Source organism: Podarcis pityusensis (assembly GCF_964106645.2).
Source record: "Podarcis pityusensis genome assembly, chromosome: 2".
Classification (NCBI taxonomy): Eukaryota; Metazoa; Chordata; class Lepidosauria; order Squamata; family Lacertidae; genus Podarcis; species Podarcis pityusensis.
This window is the reverse complement of record NC_138029.1, coordinates 37,552,082-37,578,076: the sequence shown is the minus strand read 5'-3', so window position 1 is coordinate 37,578,076 and position 25,995 is coordinate 37,552,082. Positions and strand designations below refer to the sequence as shown.

The 25,995-nt window shown below is 41.9% G+C and overlaps 1 protein-coding gene across 7 annotated transcripts in view; it reads left to right on the top strand.

Annotated features, from left to right (window-relative positions):
• TNRC6C (trinucleotide repeat containing adaptor 6C) overlaps positions 1-25,995 on the top strand; it is a 394,661-nt gene that overhangs the window by 258,563 nt on the left and 110,103 nt on the right. Inside the window, exon 1 of one of the 7 annotated variants that reach the window (XM_080993553.1) lies at positions 18,144-19,681. The exons of the other annotated variants lie outside the window; for them this stretch is intronic. The gene's annotated coding sequence lies outside the window, so the exon portion shown is untranslated. Of the gene's footprint in view, positions 1-18,143; positions 19,682-25,995 lie in introns of those variants that run through there. 7 annotated transcript variants of the gene reach the window in all.

The following is a 25,995-nucleotide window of genomic DNA, read 5'->3' as shown; positions in this document are numbered from 1 at the left end:
GAAGGAGAATTCTGCATTAACCTTCTCCTCCCACGCGCTTTGGTTTTTGGAGTTTGGGGATCCTTTTGGGGACAAAAGGCCGAGAAAAATGAGAAGAAACCAAGGTAGGGGGAGCACCGGGGTGGTGGCGGCAGCAGGGCTCCATTTGGTGTAAATGTAATAAATGCAGAGACTTACTGGCCCAGACCCAAAGATCCATGTAGTCCAATATCCTGCTCCTCACAGGGGCCAAGCAAATGCTCCAGGAAACTCTCTGAGATTGCAGCAACCCTCTCTTGTTGATCCCAGCAACTGTACATTCCATATTCCCATCCTGACTAATACCGCCTTATAAATTTCTCCTCCATGAACTGTCTAAGCCAGGAGTCACCTCAGAGGCCTTCCTTGGCACCCACCTGCTAAAATGAGGCTTCAGAGCAGCATCCTATTGTAACAAATAGAATCAGCTGCAATGTGTGCTTAGTTGCTGGGGGAGCATGTGTGTTGCCCGCAATCATTTCTCTGGCTTGCCAATGCTCCCACAGGCCTCCAAGGGTTGTTGGGAGCCCTTGGTCTAAACCCTTTTTAAAGCCATCCAAGCCAATGGCCACTACCACATCTTGTGATAGTGAACTCCCATGTGTTGTAGTGGGAAGAAGCACTTCCTTTTGTCCTGAAACTACAGTGGTACCTTGGGTTACAGATGCTTCAGGTTACAGACTCCGCTAACCCAGAAATAGTACCTTGGATTAAGAACTTTGCTTCAGGATGAGAACAGAAATCATGTGATGGCAGCGGGAGGCCCCATTAGCTAAAGTGGTACCTCAGGTTAAGAAAGTTTCAGGTTAAGAACGGACCTCCAGAACAAATTAAGTTCTTAACCCGAGGTACCACTGTACTGCTGGTGCATGACCCCTAGTTCTAATATTATGAGAGGTGCAGGGTAACAATCCAAACCCTCTGCTCGTTGATGCTGCAGTGGATTAGGATAAGGCAGAGGCTCTGCTTTGGGAGTGGGGGAAGGATTCCACTGCGGCAGAGGTCCCAGCTGCACCTTCCCAAACTCAGGATGAAGAAGAAACCGCGTTCCTGCTCGCACTAGCCCAAATGGGGCTTTATGGGGCAGAGTGGAGCAGAGCTAGCCAAGAATCTGCTGATCCACATCCCTGTGAGGAGCTTGAGTTGGGTCTCTCTGCAGCTGGCACAGCATAAAAGACACCCACCACCATCACTTTCCACTCTGACCAGGAGGAGCTGGTGGCTAATCTGTCTCTCCATACCTCCCAGCCTCTCATTAAGATCGCACTGTTAAATAATTACCTGCTCCCTTATTGTGTTAAAAACCTAATTCTGTGCAAATTAATTTATAGATTAGCTCGTAATATTTAATTCAGCAAAATTTATATGCCACTTGCTTGACAGAATACCTCTATGCAGTTTCCATAAAACCATCTAAAATATTCATATTTTAAAATGCTTCTAAAAGCGAATGTTGGTGTAACATTTTTAAAAATCAAAATAGAAATACAACCAGCAATGCTAAAACAACTATGCATTAACAAAATTGCACACTAAAAATCACATGTCTGGGTAGGCTTGCCAAAACAAAGAGAAAGTTATATAGCAAAGGTTGCCTGCCTAATATTAAAGCACTTGGATAATCAAGGGGTGAGGAGGTAAATAGGACGACTGCTTGCTGGATTTGCACTGAAAAGGAGCAGGGAAGATGAATAGGGAGGAGACTGGCTGATTGAATGTTATACTGTGCACATGCCTTGTGCACCCATTCACTTCGGGATGGATTTTCATCAGCTTCTGTTATCCCTGCAATATCAGGGGCCGACCCAGAAACAGGGAGGTGAAGGCAGAACTTGTAAGAGGACTCCCAGCTCCTTCCTGGCTTGGCACTCTGTGTGGCAGCCCAAGAAATGCGCTTTTCTAATCACATCACCTTTCTGGATTTATCGCTTTAATGTTCTCTGGGCCACTGAGCCCTACAGCTGTAAATTAATTTTTTTGAAGTAATACCGGTTTTAAAACTTCCATCTGTTTTAATGAGCTTGGGGGACTCTCCTTGCTTGCATTAGGAACAGGAAAAAGAAAACCCTGCATGCAATTATTTTTGCTTTCTTGGATTCCATCAGTCTCAGGGACAAAACCTGCGGGACACCCTTCTTGCCCTCTAAGAAAGCCTGGCACCTTTGCAGCTGTGCAGCAGGGCACCTTCAGGGCTCCTTCTATGGGGAGCGTAGCCAGAGAGAGAGGACCCTTCTAAGGGTTTAGAACAAACATTAGCTAGTCCCTCGGCAGCCTCCTCAGTCACCTTCCCATTAAGCCAGATCTGCAAGGTAGAATTATGAGGCCGCTAATGAACAGCATCAGTTCAGGCTGCCTAAAGAACTGGATTAGCTGGACGTCTCTTTGAACTGCCTGATTACTGGTGGGAAAACTTCACAGGGGGAGAATTGAGATCTGTATTTGTTGTCCCCCGCCCATCCTTCTGCGTCTGCCTTGCAATATTTGCTCATGGTATTTTTTCTTTTTAATCAGCAATTAGCCTAATAAGCCACCTTTTCATTGCACGTTCGTAGATTAGCCACTTCAGAGAATACAAAACAAACATTATCCACACACACACAATGCCTGGGGGGTGGGGGTAAACAAATGAGTAAAGTGAGTCCTCCAACCTCTGGGTTTTTGCCTTTACTTATCACTGCTTGACATTTTTTGGCTTTCGCTCAGATCTCGTCTTTAGCATTTCAAGACATCGGTTTTAACACAGTTCATTCTTTCTTTAGAAGTGAAATATTCTGAAGGATGAATGGGAAATATGAATAGGAAACTCTTGGGTCACTCAGATTACACAGGGGGGTTATGAGGTAGTGGGACCATTTCATACATGGCACATAAGCAAGCCAGGATTGGCCAGCAGGAGTGGCAGCCATTGCATTTTGGGTGTATACTTAAAGTACTTTGGATGCATGCAACCCCTCCCCCTCCAAACTGTAACCTGTGATGTGACTCTCTAATCATGTTTAACATGCTTTGGGAGCCAGCATTAGTTTTTGCACTGCCACCAAGCTGCTATGTCCTTCATGTGTGTTGTGTTCTGCTCCCAAGCCTTCTAGCTTTGCAATCAGAAAACCTATTGGGTTTTCAATGGGTTGAAATCAAGCATTAACTTGATTTCAGTACTAACTTCTCTTTGTGTAGCTTTGTGGTTGGTGTGTATGTGGAATATGGCTTTTTGTCAAATTTGCTCACTGTTCCTTCTGGATGTATATTTGCCAGGCTGGGGGAGGGGAAGATAGTACAGATGTTCTGTGGTAGAAGGAAAAGGAACATGTATTGGAGTGTCTCAGCTATTTTGGGGCAATGAGGAAAGAAGTAGAATTGGCCTGGGGATCCTGGGAGCTAGGCAGAATGGGAAAGTCCCATCACTTACTGTTGGAAAAAACTGCACAGAACTATCCACTGTCCTTAGCACATACTGGTACAGTGGTACCTCACGTTAAGAACTTAATTCGTTCTGGAGGTCCATTCTTAACCTGAAACTGTTTTTAACCTGAGATATCACTTTAGCTAATGGGGCCTCCCACTGCCACTGCGCAATTTCTGTACTCATCCTGAAGCACAGTTCTTAACCCGAGGTACTATTTCTGGGTTAGCAGAGTCTGTAACCTGAAGCGTCTGTAACCTGAAGCAACTGTAACTCAAGGTACCACTGTACTGTTCAAACCTCCGTAGGGATACAAAAGAGTTTGTTTTCATAAGGTCCAGTGTGTGTGTGTTTGTGTGTGTGTGTGTGTGTGTGTGTATCTAATGATAACAAATTGTGCACTCAGTAACTGCATCCAGTAATTAATAGATGTGATCTCAGACACGTAAATATTTGAACTGTCTACTCACAATGTAAGCTTTGGGTAGTGAAGACAAAAGCTTGGGCCAGTGTGGTGAAGTGGTTAAGAGCGGTAGTCTCGTAATCTGGGGATCCAGGTTCACGTCTCCGCTCTTCCACATGCAGCTGCTGGGTGACCTTGGGCTAGTCACACTTCTCTGAAGTCTCTCAGCCCCACTCACCTCACAGAGTGTTTGTTGTGGGGGAGGAAGGGAAAGGAGAATGTTAGCCGCTTTGAGACTCCTTAAAGGGAGTGGAAGGCGGGATATCAAATCCAAACTCCTCTTCTTCTTCTTCAATGCAACTGTATGAATGCAGCCAATGGACAACGAATCTATGTATTCATGGCTACTACCAATGGCAATGACCACTGGCTTCCATGGCTTTACAAGGGAATTAGATAAATTCATGGATGAAAAGTTAATCATGGGCAGGGCCAGTCCTATCATTAGGCAAAGTGAGGGAATCACCTCAGGTAACAGATGATAGAAGCCCCCGGCTGTTTCTTTCCTAGGCTCTGGGGCCATTCACCTCTGTTGGAGGACAGAACTGCACATTATTATTATTTCTTAGGGGCCAGATTCAACTAACCTGGTGCACTAGCAAAATGATTTGCAATGACTCCCTTAGAGAGCTACAATTCCCAGCACCCTTAACACACTACTGTTCCCAAGATTCTTTATTTGGGGGGAGGGGAGTGCTTCAAATGTATGGTTGTATGCAGCCCTACTTACCATTATATAACCTGGCTGCTTGCCATACAATTTTCAAAGCAATGCTATTTTCAAATACTATTATTTGCTTATTTGCAGGTGGTGGTATACTTACTACCTGTCTTTAAAAAATATAGCTCTGTAATTTTAAAAAACCCAAACAAACCATGAACCCATATTTTTTCCCCCTTTGATATGAGGACATGTTGCAACACCATGCTAGAAATGGTAAGGGTGTGGGGGAAATCAAACCTTGATCCAATAAGAAATATTTGCTTCAGAATGAAATTACAGCGATAAAGCCTATTAAAAACATTCCTGGATAATTAATTGGACAAATTTAAATGTATAAAACTCCTGTAGTTCTCATTACGAGAGATGCATTATTATGCACAGCAAAATCCCTAAAGCAGAAACAAATATGTTCATTTGCAACAACCGTACCCCAGGAGATATCAGCCGTCAGGCATTTTACAGCGAGGCTGGATCATGTAACCTGTATGAGCTGACACCTGTCTGAGGGATTTGGTCAGTCGACAAGCAACTCAGGACACACAAACACACACCCTGGTTTACTTTTGTCTCTCTCACACCCACCACCCGCCTGTCTCCTGCTTCCTGGTCTAGGGGATGTACTTACTCTATTGAAATGATTGCAGCCTGGTGCATGTAATGAAGAGCCACGTGTCGTAGTCTCAAAGCATCACTGCAGGGCACAGTCAGAAACCATCATTACTAGGCATATTTTAACAAGGCAGCACATGATAAGAGAGTGGCACAAAGTCAACCTTTCCTCACACATTACAATCTAGCAAATGTTACTAAGCATTTTACCATTATATTTTATGGCATGTTCCTTCAGGGAGTTGCCCCTTATAGTCCCACAGCATAATGGGCATCCCTTAAATTATTATTCTTTTGCATTAATTTATAGACCGCTTAATGCCAAAATGGACTTCCAAGTGGTTTACAAGTATAAAAACCAATGACTTGAGCATTAAAATATAAACATCCACAATCAAAAGACATAATAAAACAACCCAAATACAATGCTAAGATATAGAAGGGAAATTCAGCAAAGCACTATGGCAACTGCTCTGTTAGTGCAAGCTTTTCCTCTTGCCAAACAAAATGTTCCCCCTCTCCGCCTCTCACACACAGTTCCGAGGGTTCTCCTCTCCCCATGAGTTTGGTTTTTTTTTTGGGGGGGGGATCATGGGGGCATGTGGAGGGAGGAGAAGGGAAAGCCCTGTTGCACCAGCAAGGGCCCTTGTGCTGACTTTATCAAAACTTGCTAGTTGAATCCCACCCTAAATGTGATTTAGGTAAAGGTAAAGGGACCCCTGACCATTAGGTCCAGTTGCGGATGACTCGGGTTGCGGCGCTCATCTTGCTTTATTGGCCAAGGGAGCCGGCGTACAGCTTCTGGGTCATGTGGCCAGCATGACTAAGCCGCTTCTGGCGAACCAGAGCAGGGCACAGAAATGCTGTTTACCTTCCCACCAGAGCGGTACCTATTTATCTACTTGCACTTTGTGCTTTCGAACTGCTAGGTTGGCAGGAGCAGGGACTGAGCAACAGGAACTCACCCCATCGCTGGGATTCGAATCGCCGACCTTCTGATCGGCAAGCCCTAGGCTCTGTGGTTTAACCCACAGCGCCACCTGCTTATTGTGATTTAAAAACACAATAAAAGCAATTCCATCAAAACAACACAGCAATTAAAACAGAAGACTCTGGTAGATAGGTCAAGGGAATGCCTATGTAAACAGGTGGGTCCTCAACCAATATAAGCAGGGCCTCTTTTTTTTTCTTTTTCTAGCAAGGAGTGCAGTCCATAACACCAGTGCTATTGGTGAAAAAGCCTGGCCTTAAAGCAGGACTTGGCAACATGTGGACTGAGGGTGACATTCAGCCCTCAGGCCTAATCACTTCCCCACAGGAAGGACTGGTAACCATATTGACATGTTGCTTGTAAGGATCTAGCTGAGCTTGGCATATTACAAACAAAGGCGGGTCCTTGCCCTTAAAAGGTATGCATGAGGATGACAAGCCAAGTATATTTGGTAGGGCACAGGCATCTTTGTAGACACATATGGGATTGCCCTGTAATTCAGTGTGTCAGCCTGTTAAAGGAGCAGAGCAATTTTATTTTTTTTAAGTGGCTGCTGTGTTAACTGGTGCTGCACACAGTGCCCCTGTACTCCCGCATTCAGCCCACAGGGTGCTCACTCCCTCAGTGCTGTCTGCGGATTCCCCAGACTCCACTCAGAGGTGTGCTGAGAGGCGTTGCGAATGATGAGAGTAATTAGGTACAAGGGAACATAAGAGAAAAAGAGAAGCCAAGATTCAACAGCCAACAATGATGTAGCATTAATTATTCACAGTGATTTGTTGTTTAAAAGTTGTATCTCCAAATCATAATCAATGAGTCCAGATTTTCATAACCCCAAAGCTCATGCTCTCTCTGCTGTGATGAGAATGAATCAGCTTAGTGGAGAAGATCCTTTGCATACCTAAGACCTGCACAACCGATGACCCACCAGCAGCCATGGAGTATGGCCTGGTAGTTTATTTATGTGTTTAAGACATTTATATACTGTTTAATCACTAGCATTCCTAAGTGATGCACATAAATAAACCATACAGATGATAAAACAGTAGAAATACATCATAAAACCAAACATAAACTCATACACTTCCCTAAAATGCCTGCTGGAATAAAATTAAAAAAATATTTGTCATGTACCTGATGTTTGGCAAGGAGGATGCCTATCTAATCACAATTGGGAGGCAGTTCCACAGGCTTGGGGCCATAACACTGAGTGCAGTGTTTTACAATAATTCTATAATATTACTAAAAAGGATATGTTTAAATATATTACAATTCACCCACCCATACACGTGTTTTTATTATATGAAAAATATGTGTCCAAATCATACTTACTGGATGTCCACAAACTGGGACTGGATTTCCATTGGATGCAAAACTATTACTTTAAAAATGGCCAGACTACAATTTCTATCATGCTGGCTGGGGCTGATGAGAGTTATAGTCCAGAACATCTGGAGGGCAACAGGTTGAGGTTGGCTGGTGTAAAAAAACAACCCTATCTCAAGCCTACAAGTGAGCACATGACTTTGGTGTCCACATTCCGCATATTGTTGCGCCATGTCATCTTAACCCATGAAGCCACACAACCCAGGCAATGAATGTACTATGCCGAGTATGTGGCTTCTCTCTGAAAATTCTCTGTGAAAAACTATTCTCCTACATCTGAGATTGTGACTAATTGGTTGCTCTCGTTAAGGCAACTGAATTATTATACCTTTCTCGCAGAACAGTATATTATGATTAAAGGAGCTGATCAAAGGTGTGGGCTCCCGCAATATTCACCTTCATTATCTTAATATCTCTGTGAAATAGACCACTAATGATCTATATTGCCATAAAATTCCAGGCATGGTGCATGTGGGTCAATGATTTCGATTGTGCCCCCACTAGAGAATTCAGGGGTGAATTGACATAATCTGGAAAAAGTCAAATCCTTTGCTTTTGAAGGCTAGGACTAGATAGATATTCAAATAAAGATATGCAATGGTACGACTTTGCCAAAAGTACACAGTTCCCATCTTGCCAAATGCCCAGCAGGCGCAGCTATCTTTCATCCTTGAAAGATAGTTTCACTTTCCAGGTGCACCTGCCAAAATTGCCACTGTTGGAGGGCATCGTTTCTGCTGGGGAAAGTATTTCCTTCAGGGCCCAGAGTGGGCATGTGAGATACAAGCACATGCAAAATACAGAGGAGAAGAAGAAGTGTTAGTTTCAAAATGGGCTTTAATAGACCTGACTAGACAGCAAAAAAGCCTGAGGCTCAAGAAAGGCATAGCACCGTGAAGCTCTTCACACAGCTTTCTGCTGGCTTTGCAGCTGGTAGGACAGGCACACACTCCTGGGTGACTTCAAATGCTGCCACTGCAAAGGCACCTATTGAATGAATGGGCTCTTGACACAGTTCCCTGTGGCTCCTGAAGCATCATTTAGAACTGTTTTAAACATTTAAAAGATAGAATCCACCCAAGACCTTTGAATAGGAATTAGACATTCAGTGGTGTTCATTTGCTCTGTATTTTACAATTTTATAATTTTCGTGTTTTAAAGTCATTCCATTGTTTTTACCCATGTTGCTGTAACCCATACTGCAACCCAAGTGACTGTAACAGATGACCGTACACCACTATGATAGTTTAATAAGTTGGTGGTATGTAAATGCCTGTGGTTGTCTAACTGCCCTGTGAACAAATCAGTAAAGACCAGGCACCATGTAATCATTGCGTAAGTTTTTTTTTTGCAATCAGATCAGGATTAGTGCTGAATAAAGAGCTCTGAAAGAACCGCTAGTAAGGCTGTTCATATGTGATACTCTGTGCTTGTTACAGCCTCTACACATTTAAACACACACAGCGGGCACATATTAGCTCTTGTAGATGACACTAATAGTAACAACTGACCCTACAATAGGCTTCCCCTGCCAAGCTTGACACCTACGTGGTCATCACTCAATAGAGGTGACAGAGCCAGCAGAATTAAGAGCTTCTTTATAGAGCAGAGTGGCAACTGAGAAAGATAGCAAAACTAATCTGATAGGGAGTAGATTCATCTTGGAGAGTTAAAGGAAGCTGAGGTGGCTGAAACAAAAGCTTTCCATCAGAGGAGTTTCATTTCCAGGCGGCTCTCCTGAGGGCTTGTAACACAGGAAGGAGTCAGCCATGCAGAGTTAGGTAGATAAGTGAGCAACAAGGAACCTCAACACGACAACAGAGGTGTTACTCAAATGCAGCAAAATGCCAAAAAGAGTCTGCTGGTATTTGAACTAGCAATGGCAGAATGACCCCAGGAGGTAAGCAGCAAATCTCTAACAAACTCATTGTATTACTGTATATAGATATAGCTGTACTAGGAAGCAGAAGAAACTAGACCAGCTGCAGTTTTAGGCTTCAGTTCTATTCCCATTGATGTAGGGGAAAGTTCCATTGAAATCAGTGGGACTTACCGGTACTTCTGAGTAGAGACATCTCAGATCAAGCCGTGTTGCTGATGAAGTTAAAACGTAACAGGCTGAAAATGTGAATTTTCCCAGTTTGCAAATAACTTGATAGTATTGTGAATCATGCTTCCCTGCCCTGAAATTCTGGTCCTATTCAGAATTAAAGTTGAGGCGCATTATGAGCTTCTGTGCCAATTCTGCACTCAATTGGTCTGCATTCAACAGACCTCTCCCCAAGGCTGGTAAGCTACAGTTAGCACAGGCTCAGAAATCTGTTGTTTTAACATCTTATTTGGATGCTTCCAGATTGGAGGTTTATTGTAACATTGATACTGCTCACGCCCAGTTTTCCAAGCTGTCCACATGATGTCTTTGTTATCAAAGTGTTAGCCCACACTTTATTCATTTTATTTATTATTGTGATTTATATTTCTTGCTTCACCCTCAGGTCAAAGGACGGGTTATCAATAACAGCAGAAACAAAATTATAAATAGAACGTATTATAAATCTAAAAGCATCATGCCAAATTTTCCATCTGGTAACAATAGTTTTCATCTGCTGCCACAACCCAAAGGCTTGAGAAAACAAACAAACAAAAAACATTTTCAGTTGTCATTTAATACCATATAGTGTGGCAGCTTGTTTGAATTCATGGGGCTGGGCATGTTGGTCAAATTCCAGCTCTAGGGTGCCACCACCTATAATGCTCTGTTCCAGGTTCTGTTCCAGTCTCCTTTGACTTGATCATGGAAGAGAGAAGGCCTTCCTGGCCAGTCTCAGTTCTTGGACATGATGGTATTGGGAGAGGTGCTTTTCCAAGCAGCTGGGCACCAAGCCGTTTAGGGCTTTGTATACTTAACACCTTGAATTGGGCTTGGTGAGAAATAGGCAACCAATGTAATGGCCTCAGGAGCCATGTTATGTGCTCCCAAGGTGATAATATAATTGTCTACACTATGGTCTTTTACTCCAGCTGCAGTCTCCAAACTGTCTTCATGGGTAGCCCCATGTAGGGTGCATTGCAATAGACAAGTATTCAATTAAGTAAAAATGACCCATTATACATCTGCAGTTACCACTGCAGTTTTTGTGTGTATGCATTTTGTCATTTGTGTGGTGATGTTTCAGTGGGTGGTCCCTCTTGTCACATACCTACTTGCATTTGATCCTCACCTGAGCAAAATCTAGCTATTGTTTCTGGCAGCCCATACTGTACAAGCCTACTGCCACCATCTTGGCTGCAGGCAGAAGGCACCTTGGAATTTCAAGAATGCAGTTGAGAGGAGCTATTTTCTCAAAGTCTCAACACACCTGAAGGGTTTCTTTGGAGACTGTAATTGCAGCACATACATCAGGACTTTTTGAAAAATAGTAGTAATATAGTGGTCTTTGCACAACAGCTCTATGCTACACTTTAAAACAACCAAACCCTCACACAAATGAGAATGAATGTGTCCCCCACGCCCCACCCAACATCAAAAGAAAAGATAAGTCACAGTTTTTTTTCTATAGTAAAACATGATAACTAGGGGCTGGTAACATTTGCTGTTGTGCTCTACCAGTGACAACTTTTGTTACAAGGTGTACACATATGGAAATAGTTGTGTGCATGCCCAGAATGAGGAAAAAATAGTGAATGACTGAGGGGAGGAGCTAGAAAATGCAGTGCAGAAACATTCTGTTAAGGTCTGCCCTCTGGTGTGGACAGAAAGCAGTGGAATGCTGGGAACTGACATTTTTGTGGAAAGCACTGAGTTAAGCAACTGCTAAGATAGTTTCAGTAGGAGCTCTCCATCACAAGGTGCTCCTCCACATCCTTTCAAGTGAAAATATAAATCTGAATTTTGGAGCACTACCAATGAGTTTCTAGACGCTGTCTTGTGGATACCCTGTACTTGGAGAACAGGTATACAGGAATCTGCCCTATCCAGAGTCTGGCCATTGGTTCATCTAACTCAATATTGTATACACTGACTGGCAGAAGCTCTTCAGAGTTACAGAAAGGGGTGTCTCTCAGCCCTACCTGGAGATGAAGAGAATTGAACCTGGAAACTTCTGCCTGCAAAGCAGATGCTCTGTCACTGAGCTGCAAGTGGTGAACTACATGCAATTAGAATATAGCTACAATATTTGGCACTGTTTAAACAGTGCATAAAAACACCTAGTTAGAAAGCTTTTCCAAAAACGATCTTTTACAAAACCTTAATCTGGAGGCAAATTTCATTTGGCATGTTTTCTTTTAACACAGCAAAACAAGCCATTCTAATCGGACAGCAGCTTTATTTATTATTTAATTAGTGACACTGTAATCATATTATATCCTGTTAATTAGATTGTACTGTACATCGGCAACGAAGCCCACATGGCTGTGCCCATTCTGTTTGTTTCAGGCTTTTGGCTTATGTCGGAAGCAAAATCCTTTCTGAAAGTATCAATGAGACAATCTGCTGTTGCTGCTGTTTGGTTACATTGCTGGAGGGGGGAGACGTTGTAGGTGTTGACCTATATTCATAAACATTACAAAGTTGGCTCAGTTCACAAGTAGAACTCTTTATTTGCTGGTTGTTGGTGTGTGGTTTTTTTACTCCATTCCTCCCATGCAATTCATCTGTCTTCCACCTGGATTTATATATGCCACAGACAAAATAAAACCCCCAGCACCTGTAGTGTATGGATGGCTGCTGCTGCTTGTTGGCACAAGTTTGCTTTTTTAAAAAAAAAGTTGCTAGAGCCAGGAAAATTCATATCTTTGATTGCCAGTACTTTTTGTGTGAGAAGCAAAAGGTTAAGTTTAAATCTCACTGCTGAAATACTTCGCATGCATATAAATCCTGCCTGCCCTAGAAAACAGTATGTTCTAAATATAAAACTCTGGTATTTGTTTTGCTTTGTTCTGGGCTTCTCTTTCTATTGCTTTCTCAAGCAATGTGGTCTCCCTCCAGTGGCAAAAACAGATCTAATTATATTCCCATTCCCGTGAACCAAAGACACTGTCAAGCTGATACACAACAGCTAAAAATAGAGCTATTATGTATTGAAGATGGGGGAAGCGTTCTCCCTTGCTTCGCCCTTAGCATCCTGTTACACTGGTTATCACTTGCTGTACTCAATACTCACCATACAAAGATCTGAGACCTCTTTCTCTCCATGCCAGAGCAAATGTCCCTTAAAACAGGGGATCAAAACACCAGCAGAGATTTCAGGTACTAGAATTCAGACCAGAACTGGAACAGAAAGCTATTATAATAGATGGGAGAACACCACCTGGTGCTTTACTTGCTTTAAAGCAACAGCAGCACTGTCACAATCAGGGAGCTGATGGCACCCACGGAAAAGGGGGCTTTCTCTCCCCACTTAAACCTCAGTGCAATAGTTGCTGGTGAATTTGGAAAGGAGCTGTGCTGTTGACATCACTGGCTCACTTTCTAGAGAAAGGACACGGTCAAGCAGAGAAGAAATAGAGAAGTGTCCTATGGCACCTTAAAGGCAAACAAATTCATTATGGCATAAGCTTTTGTGGACTACAATCCAGTTCATCAGATGCATAAATCATTTGTTGGTTTTTAAGGAGCCACATGACTTTTTATTCTTTTTGCAACACCACAGACTAACCTAAGCAACCCCTCTAGAAAAAAGGGACTGTTGTCCCTTTAAACAAGGGACAAGTAGTGATTAAATGTGCAAAAAGTATACAGAACAGCAATGCCTTTGTACCTTAACTCCAATTATGGCTTGCTTGCTGAAGAAAAAGACCGGGATTTCTTTCCCATATAGTAGCCACAGGGCTCCTCAAGATGGTGCATTTATTGAGCATTCATCCTGATTTGCTTACATGGTGGTTAAATTGTATCTGCTTTTTATTGAGCAGTTCTTCAAAGGAAGGTTATACAAGAATGAGCATTCGCCCTGATTTGCTTGTGGGGTAATGGCACGTCTTCCTGTTAAGTCATTTGTCCACCCCATACTTTTCAATAAATTTCCACATCATTTTCCAAAACACAAAAAGGTCTGATTTCTTTAAAAGTGGATTTGTGTGCTAGGATGTAAGAACCCTTTAATCTGCTTTAATTGTGCAAACCTAAAGTTGTTATGTTATGTGCCTGAGTCCCTCCTGCAAAATACTGACAGTCCAGGGGTGCCCAGGGCAAGCAACTGCTTTTGTATGTTAAGCCCACAGCACTAAAACAAGGTGTCCAATCAAAACCCTTTACACCAGGCATGGCCAAACTCAGCCCTCCAGATGTTTTGGGACTACAACTCCCATCATCCCTGACCACTGGTCTTGTTAGCTAGGGACCATGGGAGTTGTAGTCCCAAAACATCTGGAGGGTTGAGTTTGGCCATGTCTGCTTTACACAGCGAGGCTTCCAAACCAGGTGTTTCTGCTGTGGCCATTAAGAGATCTAGAGAAGGGGCTGATGTTCTTCCATCCTGAGAAACTCAGGCACTCTGATTGCTCCTCTTCCTTTGCTACCTCCTGTGTAAAGGACCCCAAGCCCTGCTCACCAGAGAGAGTGGGCTCTGGGGTGAAACATGCAGACCATTCCCACCTGTGAAGCTCTTGAACAGAAACTACAAAACCTGTTTCTGAGGCCCATATTCATAGAATTGTAGAACTGTAGAGTTTGAAGGGACCTTGAGGATTATCTAGTTTAATGCCCTGTAATGTAGGAATATGCAGCTGTCCCATATGGGGACAGAACTTGCAACCTTGGCTTTATCAGCACCACACTCTAACCAACTGAGCTATCCAGCATTGGAAAGGCTCTCTTTCTGTTATATGTATACATGCAATCCAAAATTTGGCTAGTTACTTCAAATCATTTGAGATGCAGCAACACTTTCTTTAATAGCTTCCCTACTCTCCTGGTTCTCAGGCATATGATTTAAGAGCATCCCAAGTTCCCTTGCTTAGCAACTCCTTTTTGGACCTGTCACAAGGTTCTCACAGCCCTCCTTTCTACCTTTCAGGTTCTGCCTTCTATTGTGCTCCTGTTCTTCAATCCACTCCCTCCTTCCTACACCTGGTCTCTCTATCTGTTAGATTCACTACTTTGACTGCAAAGTTGGTGTTTGCTTGTGGGCTTCTCGTAGGCATCTGATTGGCTACTGAGGGAACAGGATGCTGGACTAGATGGGCCTTTGATCTAATCCAGCAAGGCTCTTCGTATGCTCTTAGGACCAGTAAAACAAACAAACCTGAGCAATTGGCTGGTGAGTAAATATTGACAGAGTAATAAGCAAGTCAGTTCAATGTGCTTGTTTCTTATGACAGTAGCAAAGAGTGCATACACCAGTTATAATTCTGCAAATCTTCTATATGACATCACTGCTCCAGTGCTAGATCACATGGAGACAATCATGATCACTGCTACTCTGAGAACTGCTTGTGTGATTTGCTGTCTGCTTCCTCCTGAACCCCATGTTTTCTATTCACAGATGCTTGCAGTTATAAAGCCTGGCCAAAAGGATAGGTTTGGCCATGCACTTTAATTGGGAAGGTAGGGCTGAAAGCTCCCTGGAAAAAGTTGCAGGGCAAAGGGTGGGTACTCCTAAATGATATGTGGTTGGGTGTTGAGGAAGTAGGAGGGACTGTCACTAGTATCAGATATTCCTGTGATGCAAAGAAAAAGTGAAGCAGCCACATTTCTATTTATACACTGCTCTTCCTCTCACAGAGTACAGAATGGTGCACAAAATGATAAAATACAATAGAGCAATAATAATGAAAACCATTATTATAACAACACAACTAAATAACAGGCAAGACATGGTATCAGCAGTAAGACCATAATCTGTATTTGTACCTGAAACTTGCGTGAATAGATGTATCATTGGTTGCAACCTAAAACTTAACAGTGTGGAGGCTTGCCATATTTTCCACAGATGAGGTGCTGCCACTGAGAAGGCCCTACCTCTTATCACCAACATCCACATGACTTAATATTTTACTATGATCAAATTGACAATTTGCCTGGTTAATTGACTGATATACCAACTTTACTTTTAGGATCCTCAGCTCTCAGCCGCCTTACCTGCTGAGTATCTCTGCAAATGAGTTCTCCCATGTCAATCCTTTGCGAGATCCTTTTCAGTCAACTTGGTCCTTCACAGATGCTGCATTGTTGGCAGCTTTCTATGATATCTTAGAATGTTTGTGAGAAATGAAGCCCAACCGAAGCCTGGGGGTGGAGTGATGCAACCATTTTAGCCCATTTTATACTGATTTTATCATTTAAAGCTGGACACTCAATAATGCAGATTTTTCTTTTTTGCCCTTGCAACTTTGTCACCATCTTGTTTTGATGTAGCTGTCCATTTTTATGTGTACCACTTGTGTGTTTAAAAGATTGTTTGTTCATACTTAGGAGTTAAGTGAGGAAGGGAACCAAATTTATGTTCTTGAGACTTTGTTGCTTATTAATTAATATGAAGCAAAAGGGCTTCTGGCAAAAATTTACATCCCACTTAACAAGTTTAGGTTCTTGATGCAAAAGCAGCTAGGAGTTTGAACCTATGGATGCAACTTGAGAAATCCACGCATTTCTATAAAACAGGGAGACACAGCATGATCTGATGCACTTCCACAAGGCTAGATTTACACACTGGATCTAATAAATTTCCAACAGAATTCTCCTTACGTGCTTGCCTGGGTCATACAGAATCCATAGCATAGGGTGCATTCCATTGCAGGTGCATTTCCCTCCCTTCCGTACAACTGTTACTAAACATGCCAAGCAATTCACAGTGATGTATTGGTGTGCGGGGACGCGCGCACACACACAGCCTGTCTGGCACTGGCACATCCTGCATTGGCAAGCTCAGTTTGTTTTTGTTTTACTAGCTGTTCTTGCAGCCCTCTGGGGATCTCAGATGGGAGTTAGTTTCCTTTCTCAGCAATGGTAGGTTTTGAAATTAGATTTGTCTGGTGTCAGGCTGTGACCCTGATCTTTCTATTGGGGTGCGAGGGGACATTTAAGTAGCCACTAAACTGTAAGGGATAGGAACTCTTGTAAACAACAGACTATGGGGAAAAAACAGCCAAAGCAATTGGTTGGTTGTCAGGCAGGATAACAGAATGTTGGGGAGCATGCTGTCATTATCTCCCCCGCCCCATATATTTTATTTTGACATCACAAAAGCTTGCCTGCATGTCTGGAAACTTCAGCTAAGTGTACTGTGGGCTGGTTTGTTTTGCATCAATAACTCTGGGCTTTGAATTTGCATGGGTGTTGTTTTTAACACAGCCCCCCCCCGTCCAAATCCGCCATATCACAGATCACATCTGTCTCTGTGGCCATTGTCTTGTGGTGCTGCCATGGCACAGAAGCATGGATGCAACCCTTCACAGTGCCACCATAGTACAAAAATATGGATTGAAGGCAGTTTCCTATAAATCTGCTTGATTTTTTTTTATTCAGGTTCCTGCCACAGCTCCCACCATATGAGAACCTCTCCATGTTCACAGTCTGCACCATGAACATTACTGCTGCCTTGTGCAATATTACTGATCTGTTTTTGCACACAGCAAAGCTTGTTAAGTGCACATGCCATATTATGCCGCCGTTCATGGGCACGGATGTGATCTCTTGTGTGGTAATTTAAAAACATGTACATTTGTGAGGGATGCTTTAAGGTCCTTTTTTATGAAGATGATGATGCAGTCGGTGGGTACAGATAGGATCTGTTGGAATTCCATAGAAAAACACAGACCACACATGTCCTGTGGCATCCCCCCAGATCTCTGACATTTGCAGGGCAGTCTGTACGCACCAATGTAAGCTTTAATTTCATGCTCGGGTGGGGGCGGAATTTTGTGTAAAAACTAAGCAAATTCATTCGTTTTCATTCAGAGGAGCCGACTTGTAACCCCCCCCCCCAACAAAAAATCTTTCAAAACAGCAGCGCCAGGTTTCTGCAGAGCTAAAAATAACAACAGCAATATACTGAAGCAGATGCAATTCAAGCGCAGGCTAGTCGAGTATTATGCATATAGATAGATAGAAACAAAAAAACCCTATTGCTATGTTTTCCCGTGCAAAATTACCACAGCAAAATTTCCCATCATTTTCATTCCAAGCTTGTGCTTTTTTTTTCCACCTGCAACGCGGACGGACCGTATCTGATAGTTCCCTCCGTGCAGATTAGGTAACACACAAGATGGACGGAGGAGAAAGGCAGGCAGGCAGGCGGTGGGGGGGGGGGAGCGCGCAGCGAGCAACAGGGAAAGGCATCAGCTCCGGCTCTAAGGCGGACGAGATGAGAGCGAGGGAAAGGCGGAGCTGCGGGACTCCTGCCGTCACGCCATTGGCTCTTCTCCCCGCCTCATTTGCATGTCTCAGAGCTTTCTTTTATGCCTGTTCCCCCCCAACCACCACGTGACTTGAGCGGCGGACGAGACTTCCTGTTTGAGGTTGGGGAGGGGAGGAGGGAGTAACTCTCGCGTCTCCCTGCCCCCTCCCCCCCCCCCGCGCTCCGTTGTGGTCTCGCGCTGCCTGCCTGGCGGGGCTCTTGTCAGTTAGTAACAAAATGGCTGCGGTGGCAGCAGCTCTGCTCCTGAAGCGGAGGACAGAGGCGGCGGCGGTGGTGGTGCAGGCGGATGCTGCTACTGCTGCGAAGAGGAGCGGGGGGCCGGCCCGGCAGCATCACTGAGCTCGGCGGCATCGCCTGTCCCGCCAGCGGCCCAACCCCCTTCCCCTCCGAGCGAAAGCTCCGTCCGAGGAGCCGCTCCTGCTGCCTCCACAAATCCCCCGTATCTCTCCCCCCCCCCCCCGAGAACCTCTCTCTCTCTTGAGTCCCTGTGGAGGGGAAGGAGAGCGAGCGAGCGAGCCTGCTGGATCCTGCTACTGATTGGGTGGATCCCGCTGGGAGAGAGCCTGACGGACCTCCTTATGAGAAACTCAACGGCTGGATCGCCCTGGGATCCGTGGATCCTGACCCTGTGAGAAAGAAAGAGACTGGATTTCGCCTTCTTTTCTGGATCCACCTATGTTTGGCATAGCTGGGTGGATCCCCATGAGAGAGACTGGTGGACCCCCTCGTCAGCAAGAAGCTTATCTCCTGGATCCTTTTAGGATCCCTGTCTATCAGAGAGACTGCTGGACCTCCCTTCCTTGGATCCACATATGAAAGGCACAGCTGGTGGATTTCGCTGGCATCTGTGGATCCTTGCCTTCTGAGACACTGCCTGGATTGCTCTCCCCCTTGGATCTGCCTGAGAGAGACTGCTAGATCCTTTTCCTGCTTGTGTTCCACGTCTCTCCTCCCTTTTTAGAGAGACCGTACTGGGTACTTCTTGTTTGGATGTGAGACTCTTCTGGATCCCCCGTGGCTCCTTTTGGTTTTTCCTAAGCTATTCCCTTATACACTTCTGGATGGGTACAGTTTTCTCCATTTTAATTTGCACTTTTGAAAACAAAATATTCAGATGCTCATCCATATAAACTGAGAATCTCCCAAACACATATTTTTTAAAAGCTGTGTTCTGATCAATTAGAAAGCATAACATTTTCCACTCTCTCACATCCCAACAGTTCATTTTTGCTGCAACCACGTACATTTAATTTTAGAACAAAATTCCGTGTGCAAAACTCTAGCTGGGGACTCATAACTGCTAGTTCTGCTTCACTGGAAATAAAAAAGATATTTTAAAAAAGGACCTGCATCTGCTGCACTTCTCTGGGCTGGAATCAAACTGGAGCTTTTAGCTCTTCTACTTGGATACTGTTGATTTCTTGTCTGGTTTCCCCAACCCCCTCCCTCCTCCTTTGTGGCAGGTTATTTTTGGTGGGTTTTTTTTTTATTGGAACGGGCATAAATATTAAAAAAAAAAAAAATCCAACAACTGACTTTCTTGGCCGTGTGAGATTTTTTTCGTATTCAACGTGAAAAAATACGGGTACTTTTTGTAAGAAAAAGCATTAAAGAAAGAAAGGAGCACGCTAGTGAAACTCCCAGACGCCAGACAAAATATTCACTTGTTCTTTTTCAAGGAGACTGAGTCGAAAGCTGCCAAAGAGCCCCAGAAGGAAACGAAGCAAAGGTAAGAGGAGGGCCATTCCCTTCTCTTAATTGGGAGGCAAGAAAAGTTAAAAATGTAAAAGACCTTTTAAGTAGTTCAGTCCATGCGCCTCCCCGTGCCATAAGTACAGAACAGAGCTGTTTTCTGTAGTGTTTTTTTTTAAATAATAAAAAAAATTGTGCTGTAGTCAGTAAAATAATAAATCTATGAAGTGCTTTCTAATAATAAGCTATTATATTCAAAGACTAAAATAGACTTGGATGCCAGCTTTAAAAACTTCAGTATTTATCAGGCATATTTTGCATGTAGTTCCTTGTCCCTGCAAAAAAATCCCACACCATATCATGCACATGAGAAAATATGGAAAAGATAATAAATTATGGAACAGAATTAATCTTAAATTATTTTAGTGTGTGCATGCTGTTGATAGCATCTCACATTACCATGTGATGCAATGTTTGGAAAATAGTGATAATTAGCCTTGGCAATTTGTCTTGGTTTAAGTGTAGCTAGAATGGAAAAGCTGATTGAATGTAACCAACTGGAGAAAACTTGAACTTCATCCTTGATTGCCTACAGTCAAGTATAAAAAGATGACTGGATCTTTTTTTCAGTGTTTCTTTAGAATGTAGGCTTCTTTTGTGTCTATATTATTAAGTTCTTTGCTGGAGAAAAATATTTTAGCATATTTTTGTGTCACCAGTTTTTCCTTTTGTGGTAGCAATGATTAATGGAGCAAACCATCAGTTACTAAAGTATCGGGGTCAAAGTAGGATTTCAGTGTGTACAAAATTCTGCCTGTGCAAATTTTATTATTTAAGTATTTGGAAAACCCTCTGCTTCATTTGCTTCAAAGCCTAAGCTTGGAAGTGCAGTAGTCTATGCACAGAAGGTTGCTACGTTTTCAAAATACAGAAAATGTTATCTATGGCTCACTTAATACAGAATGCCTCGGTAGATATTTTAGTTAGTCGCTTTATAAAGATCAGTCTTTAATTTTAGTTTAATGTCCTCTGTTGGAGAGTTTTTTTCCATTTAAACTCTGTATGTAATAGGGACAACCCATTGTTTTGTTTTCTAAGTCAGGGTAGACCTATCTACTCTGTAAATAAGGTAGTGGTGTTCATTAATTTCAATGATTCTACTCTGAATAGGATTAACATTGGTGACCACCCAATAGTTCCATTGTAATTTTGGCACATGTTTATAATATCAACTCCTTCTTAGAGATATTGAAATGTGGGTGAGAGAGAAACCAAAATCCTGGCTGAATTGGAATATATAAGAACAAGTAATTGTCACTTATTTTAGTGAACCTCATTGGATGCATCAAATTTTATGGGTAAATTGTTGAGATGCAGCAGATAAACGCTTAGCAATACAGACATAAGAACACAAAAGGAAGAAAGAAGAAGACAGCTGCAATAAGCTATATATATGTTTTTAAGAGCCCATAATATATCGTTATGATTTCTACGTAGTGAGACTCACTTCTGACTTGTTTTTCTATGGTTTGTGTGGCTGTCAAGATAGACATTTAGTAATTATTTAATTTTCCTCATAATCCAGATAGAGTTGAACAGTTTGTCAATGGGTAAAGCTTATGATTTAATCTTTCCCCCATAGCTGGTTATTGGAATTTCCAGTCATCATCTGACACCCTCTTCCTTCTACCCTTTCTGGCTACTGATACCTAACTGTGAACTCTGATACCAAACAGTGTATCAGAAATATTTAATATTCCCTTCACATCTACAGACATGTTTTATTCATACAGTTATTTTCCTGTTATCTGATATTATCAATTTTCTGTGCAAGCATTTGGTAACTTTCAGTTTTCTGAATACCTTTCACAGATACCTTTTGGTAGAAAAGGTGGAAAAGACTATTGTTTTTTGTTTTTGTTTTTTTTAAAAAACCACTTGTGCCTTTTCTGTTGCTTTTTTAAAACTTTTGTTAGTTGGTTATAGATTTTAAATGCAATTTTTACTTACCTGATGATCGTTTGATGTCCTAGAGCATTAGTACTGGCAAGTTATGATGCTTTCTACTTTTGTCACCTGGGACATGCATGGATTAGTAAATAAGGTACATTATGAAAGAGAGATTCCTACTAATGCCGTAACCAAAGCAATTATGATGCATTCTGTGAACTCCTTGTCAGAGATGCTTCCATTGTAAAACTGACTATTGCACTGATCAAAAATGAAATGGGCTGAGTGAGCACTAGGACTCATAAAGATAGCCCTTTCAGTGCATAGGTGGGAAAACTCAACATGTTTTCCACTATCCATGCATTCTGAAAGAGAAAATGTGCAAATGACAGGAATGGAAACTTGAGTTCATGGTGAATAATGCAATGAAAAACCTTAACCTAGCATGCGGCAGCTGTGAAAAAAGCGGATTGCATGCAAGGGATCATGCTTTTACAATATATGGTGTGACCACATTTGGCATTCTGTGTATGGATTTGGTTGCTGCTTCTCAAAAGGATGTTGTAGAGCTGGAAAAAACGGTAGCAAGCAAAATTATCTGGAGGCTGGTGCGGAGAAACTGGATTGAGAAGTATCTTCCTCATACTATAAGTATGCGGGGGGTCATCCTCTAAAGTTGAATGGTGGGAAATTGAGGATAGACAAAAGGCAGCACTTCTTCAGACAGTGCATAGTTAAAGCTATAGAATTTGCTTCCACAAGATCTGCTGATGGCCAACTTAGATGACTTTAAAAGGGAACTAGATGAATTTATAAAGGGTAAGGCTATCAATGGCTGCTAGTCATGATGGCTATATGCTACCTCTAGGATTAGAGGCAGATTGCCCCTGAATACTAATTGTTGGGAAACAGTGGGAGAGGGCTATCTTCCTCATGTCTTGCTTGTGTGCTTCTCATAGGTTGGTTATTTAGGAAATGGGATGCTGGCCTAGATAGGCCTTTGGTCTTATATAGCAAGGCTCTTCTTATGTCAACAAGCAGGCCATAAAACACTTTAATAGTGCAGTCTTATGCATGTTTACTTTTATACTTCAGTCACGTTGATTACTACAAGGGAAGTGAGTATAGGATTACAGATGAAAAGCACGATATTAATCCACATGGGGTTTATTTTTGTGTCCTTACACAGTGTGATTAACTGTTGAATCTTCAATACCTCATGTATTTCTAAATAGTATGCCAGTATTAGTTTGTTCTTCAGCTCTGTGGGTGTTAGCTCATCAAGGGCAGGTGTCCTAAGCCATCAGTCTGAAGCTATGGTGTATCCTTTTTCTGCTTGGACTGTTGGTCATGTCTTTGGGAAATGCATATCACATTCTTCTAGAATAGGTAGTGAAAGCTAATATACAGTGGGAGAGGGGAAAGACAAAGAAATGGGCCATATACTTATCATATGTTGACCAACATATTAGACACTTGTCTAATAAGATCACTAGCTAGTAGTTCCTGGTGTTGACCCTCATATTAGGCTCCTTCAACATATATTCTACAGTAACAGCAAAAGGGATCTTCATTTTGAAAATAATTTCCAGACTAACCACCTGAAGGCTAGACCCCATGTATTGTTTGGAAGAGGTCCTTTAATCACTTCCACCTAGCAGTAGTATTTTGCCCTGTTGCTACAAAGGAATTGGGTTTTATAATTACTTTTGTGATTCTTGATTTATTCCTGAAGTTGGAATAGATGTATACTTTTGGTGATGGTTATTAGCCCTCTTGGGCAGCCACAATAGTAGGATAGTAATTAAACATTTTAACATTTTGTACTATTTTAAATATTAAATTCCTTTGATATTCATTATATTATAAATTGGAAAATCACATGACCACTGTATAAGAATCATATGCCCAGCAACAGAGGTTGTGTGTGATTTTGTTGTCATCTTTTAGTCAGACATTTTAGCAAGGTGTAACACTCCATCATCAGAATAAATAGTATCTCAAACTCTTGTTTGAAGGCATTACAAAACCTTTTGTATGTGAAAATAGTCAATCTAGGAAAGAATAAACATTTTTTGAGTCTGTTTCTCTGTACTTCTATTTTAAAATGCAAACAGATTTCCATGTGTAGGGAATTCGGTTTTATTTATAAGCAAAATGGTTGCCATAGTGATTGCCAGTTTTGGAACACTTATAAATCTAAAAATGTAGCCTTTAGAGATATACCTACTAAAACATCAACATGAAAAATTTTTGGCACTCAGAATCTTAATGGCATGAAAATAAAGCCGCCGTGTGTGCGAGAATGGATAATACTTTTAAATTACATTTAGTTGTTCTATGCAGCTGGTCTTGTAGAGATAAATATGCACTTTTCCCAATGCTGTCATCTGGCTCCTTTCCAAAACAAGCTGGAGGAGGAGGTCAGGGGTGGGGCAGACTTCTACTTCAGCAAAGGAAGGCTTTCAGATGGAAAGAATTGCTAGAGAAAGTCCCTATGAGAACACTGCAGACTTAAAGCTTAGCTCCCACCCTGTTTCTATTCACACAGGGATATATGTTAATTTATTTGCTTTTTGAAATCTGTTACAATATTTCAGACAAAATCATTTCAAATGTGTACATCAATACACATTCATTAATCTGCTAAATTTTTCCATATATTATGAACTATAGAAGGTTGTTGCTTTGTTGTATGACTAGGATTCTCATTCTTTACCTTCTAAGCTATTTTTGGCTTGTGATGTTTTATTAATTGTTTATTTTTAGAACCCATTTAAAATTCAGATTACAAGATAATGTCATATTTGGAATATTTCTCCCCTGGTCTTGAAGATGCAGGAAGGAGTTCATCAGGCCATTTAGTAGTAGAGATGAATGATAAGAAACCTTTTAAGTGCCCGGTGATGATGTAGTCTAGCCAATTTTGTATCAGCTGTTACCTTCTGGTGATAATGGGTAGAGGTTTTCAGTAGCTTTATAAAGACATCAGCCAGGTCAAAAGAATTTAAAGACCCAATATATTTTGCTGAATTGCAATATGCTATGGCAATAGCAAATTTAATTACAAAACTGGCTTTCAATTGTTCATAATCTTTGTATTTAGAGGATAAATATAGCAAGTTGTGGAAACAGATTAGTCATACCTGCTGTCTTCTATCCTGCAGCCCATTCAGAAACATTCTAAATTGAAGGACTGTTGCATTGTTGGCTGTGGAGCTTGCTTTAAAGTATGTGTGCACTGGCTAAGTTCGAGAGAGCTCCCATTTATGTGTACAAAGCAGTTGTGTATATGCAGAAGGAGGTGACCATAAAAATAAATAAATTCTGGTGGCATCTTCTCATTGCTCATGGGATGCTGCTCCAGAGAACTTGTGATCATTGTGGTGGGTACAGAGGGCTGCTGGAGAGCAAAGCTAAAAGTTGTGCGTGGGTGCATGATATTCTGGATGTTGACCCATATTGTGAATTAAATGCAAACTTATCAGTTGTAAACATTTCCACTCAGAAATATAGAGTGGACAAACAGCTTCATTCTCAAGTAAAAAACAATGTGTATTTTATGAGATTTATTTTTTTTAATGGTCGCTTATTTCTTTAATCTCGTTAAGCCTTCTATAATTCTAGCCTGTTTTTCCCTTGCTCTCTCTGTGGAAACCTATTATGAACTGTGCCACATGTCAGCATGTGATTGCTTGATTTTTATTTTTTAAATATATTTACTTCAATAACATTCCTCCTGGATGTTCATTTGGGTGTGGTTTTGTATTTTAAGAATAGATGCAACCCATGCACAAACTTTGACCCATGAAACATAAAGTGTCTGAGACAGTAAAGGCTAGTTACCAGAGCCCCTCTTGTTATATTTTACAGCTGTGGAGGGCTTAAGAGAGTGAAAGCAGTATCTGTGCTACAGAAGTGATGTTTTATGGCTGGCTGCCCAGATTGTCTAGCTTTGCACACAGCTCTGCAGTTTGTCTTCAGAGGGCTGGAGAGGTGGAATGTATTCTTAATAAACAGCCTCATCTCTGCAGAATTGCATTTCCCTATTTCAAAAAGGGGTCCTTTTTCCAATCTTCATTTTTATTTAAAAAGTGCAGTTTTACTACCTAATATTAAATTTTGTTTTAAAACTGGCTGGATTACCATTGCTCAAATATCGTTTTATAAAGACTGCTCTCTGAAAAAATGTTAGTTCCACCCCCCTCCCCCTCCGAATAAGATTCCTAATTGGTTTGAATAGCCCTAAAAACAATATTGTTGTAATTGCCACCTTGCTATAACTGCCAGGACAGTAACCCCTTCTTCTCCATCTGCCTTGCTCCTGTGGCATATTGTAGTCAAGGAGAATCATGCACATGGCATACCAATATTTCTATAGCAGTCTTTTGTTGGTAAATG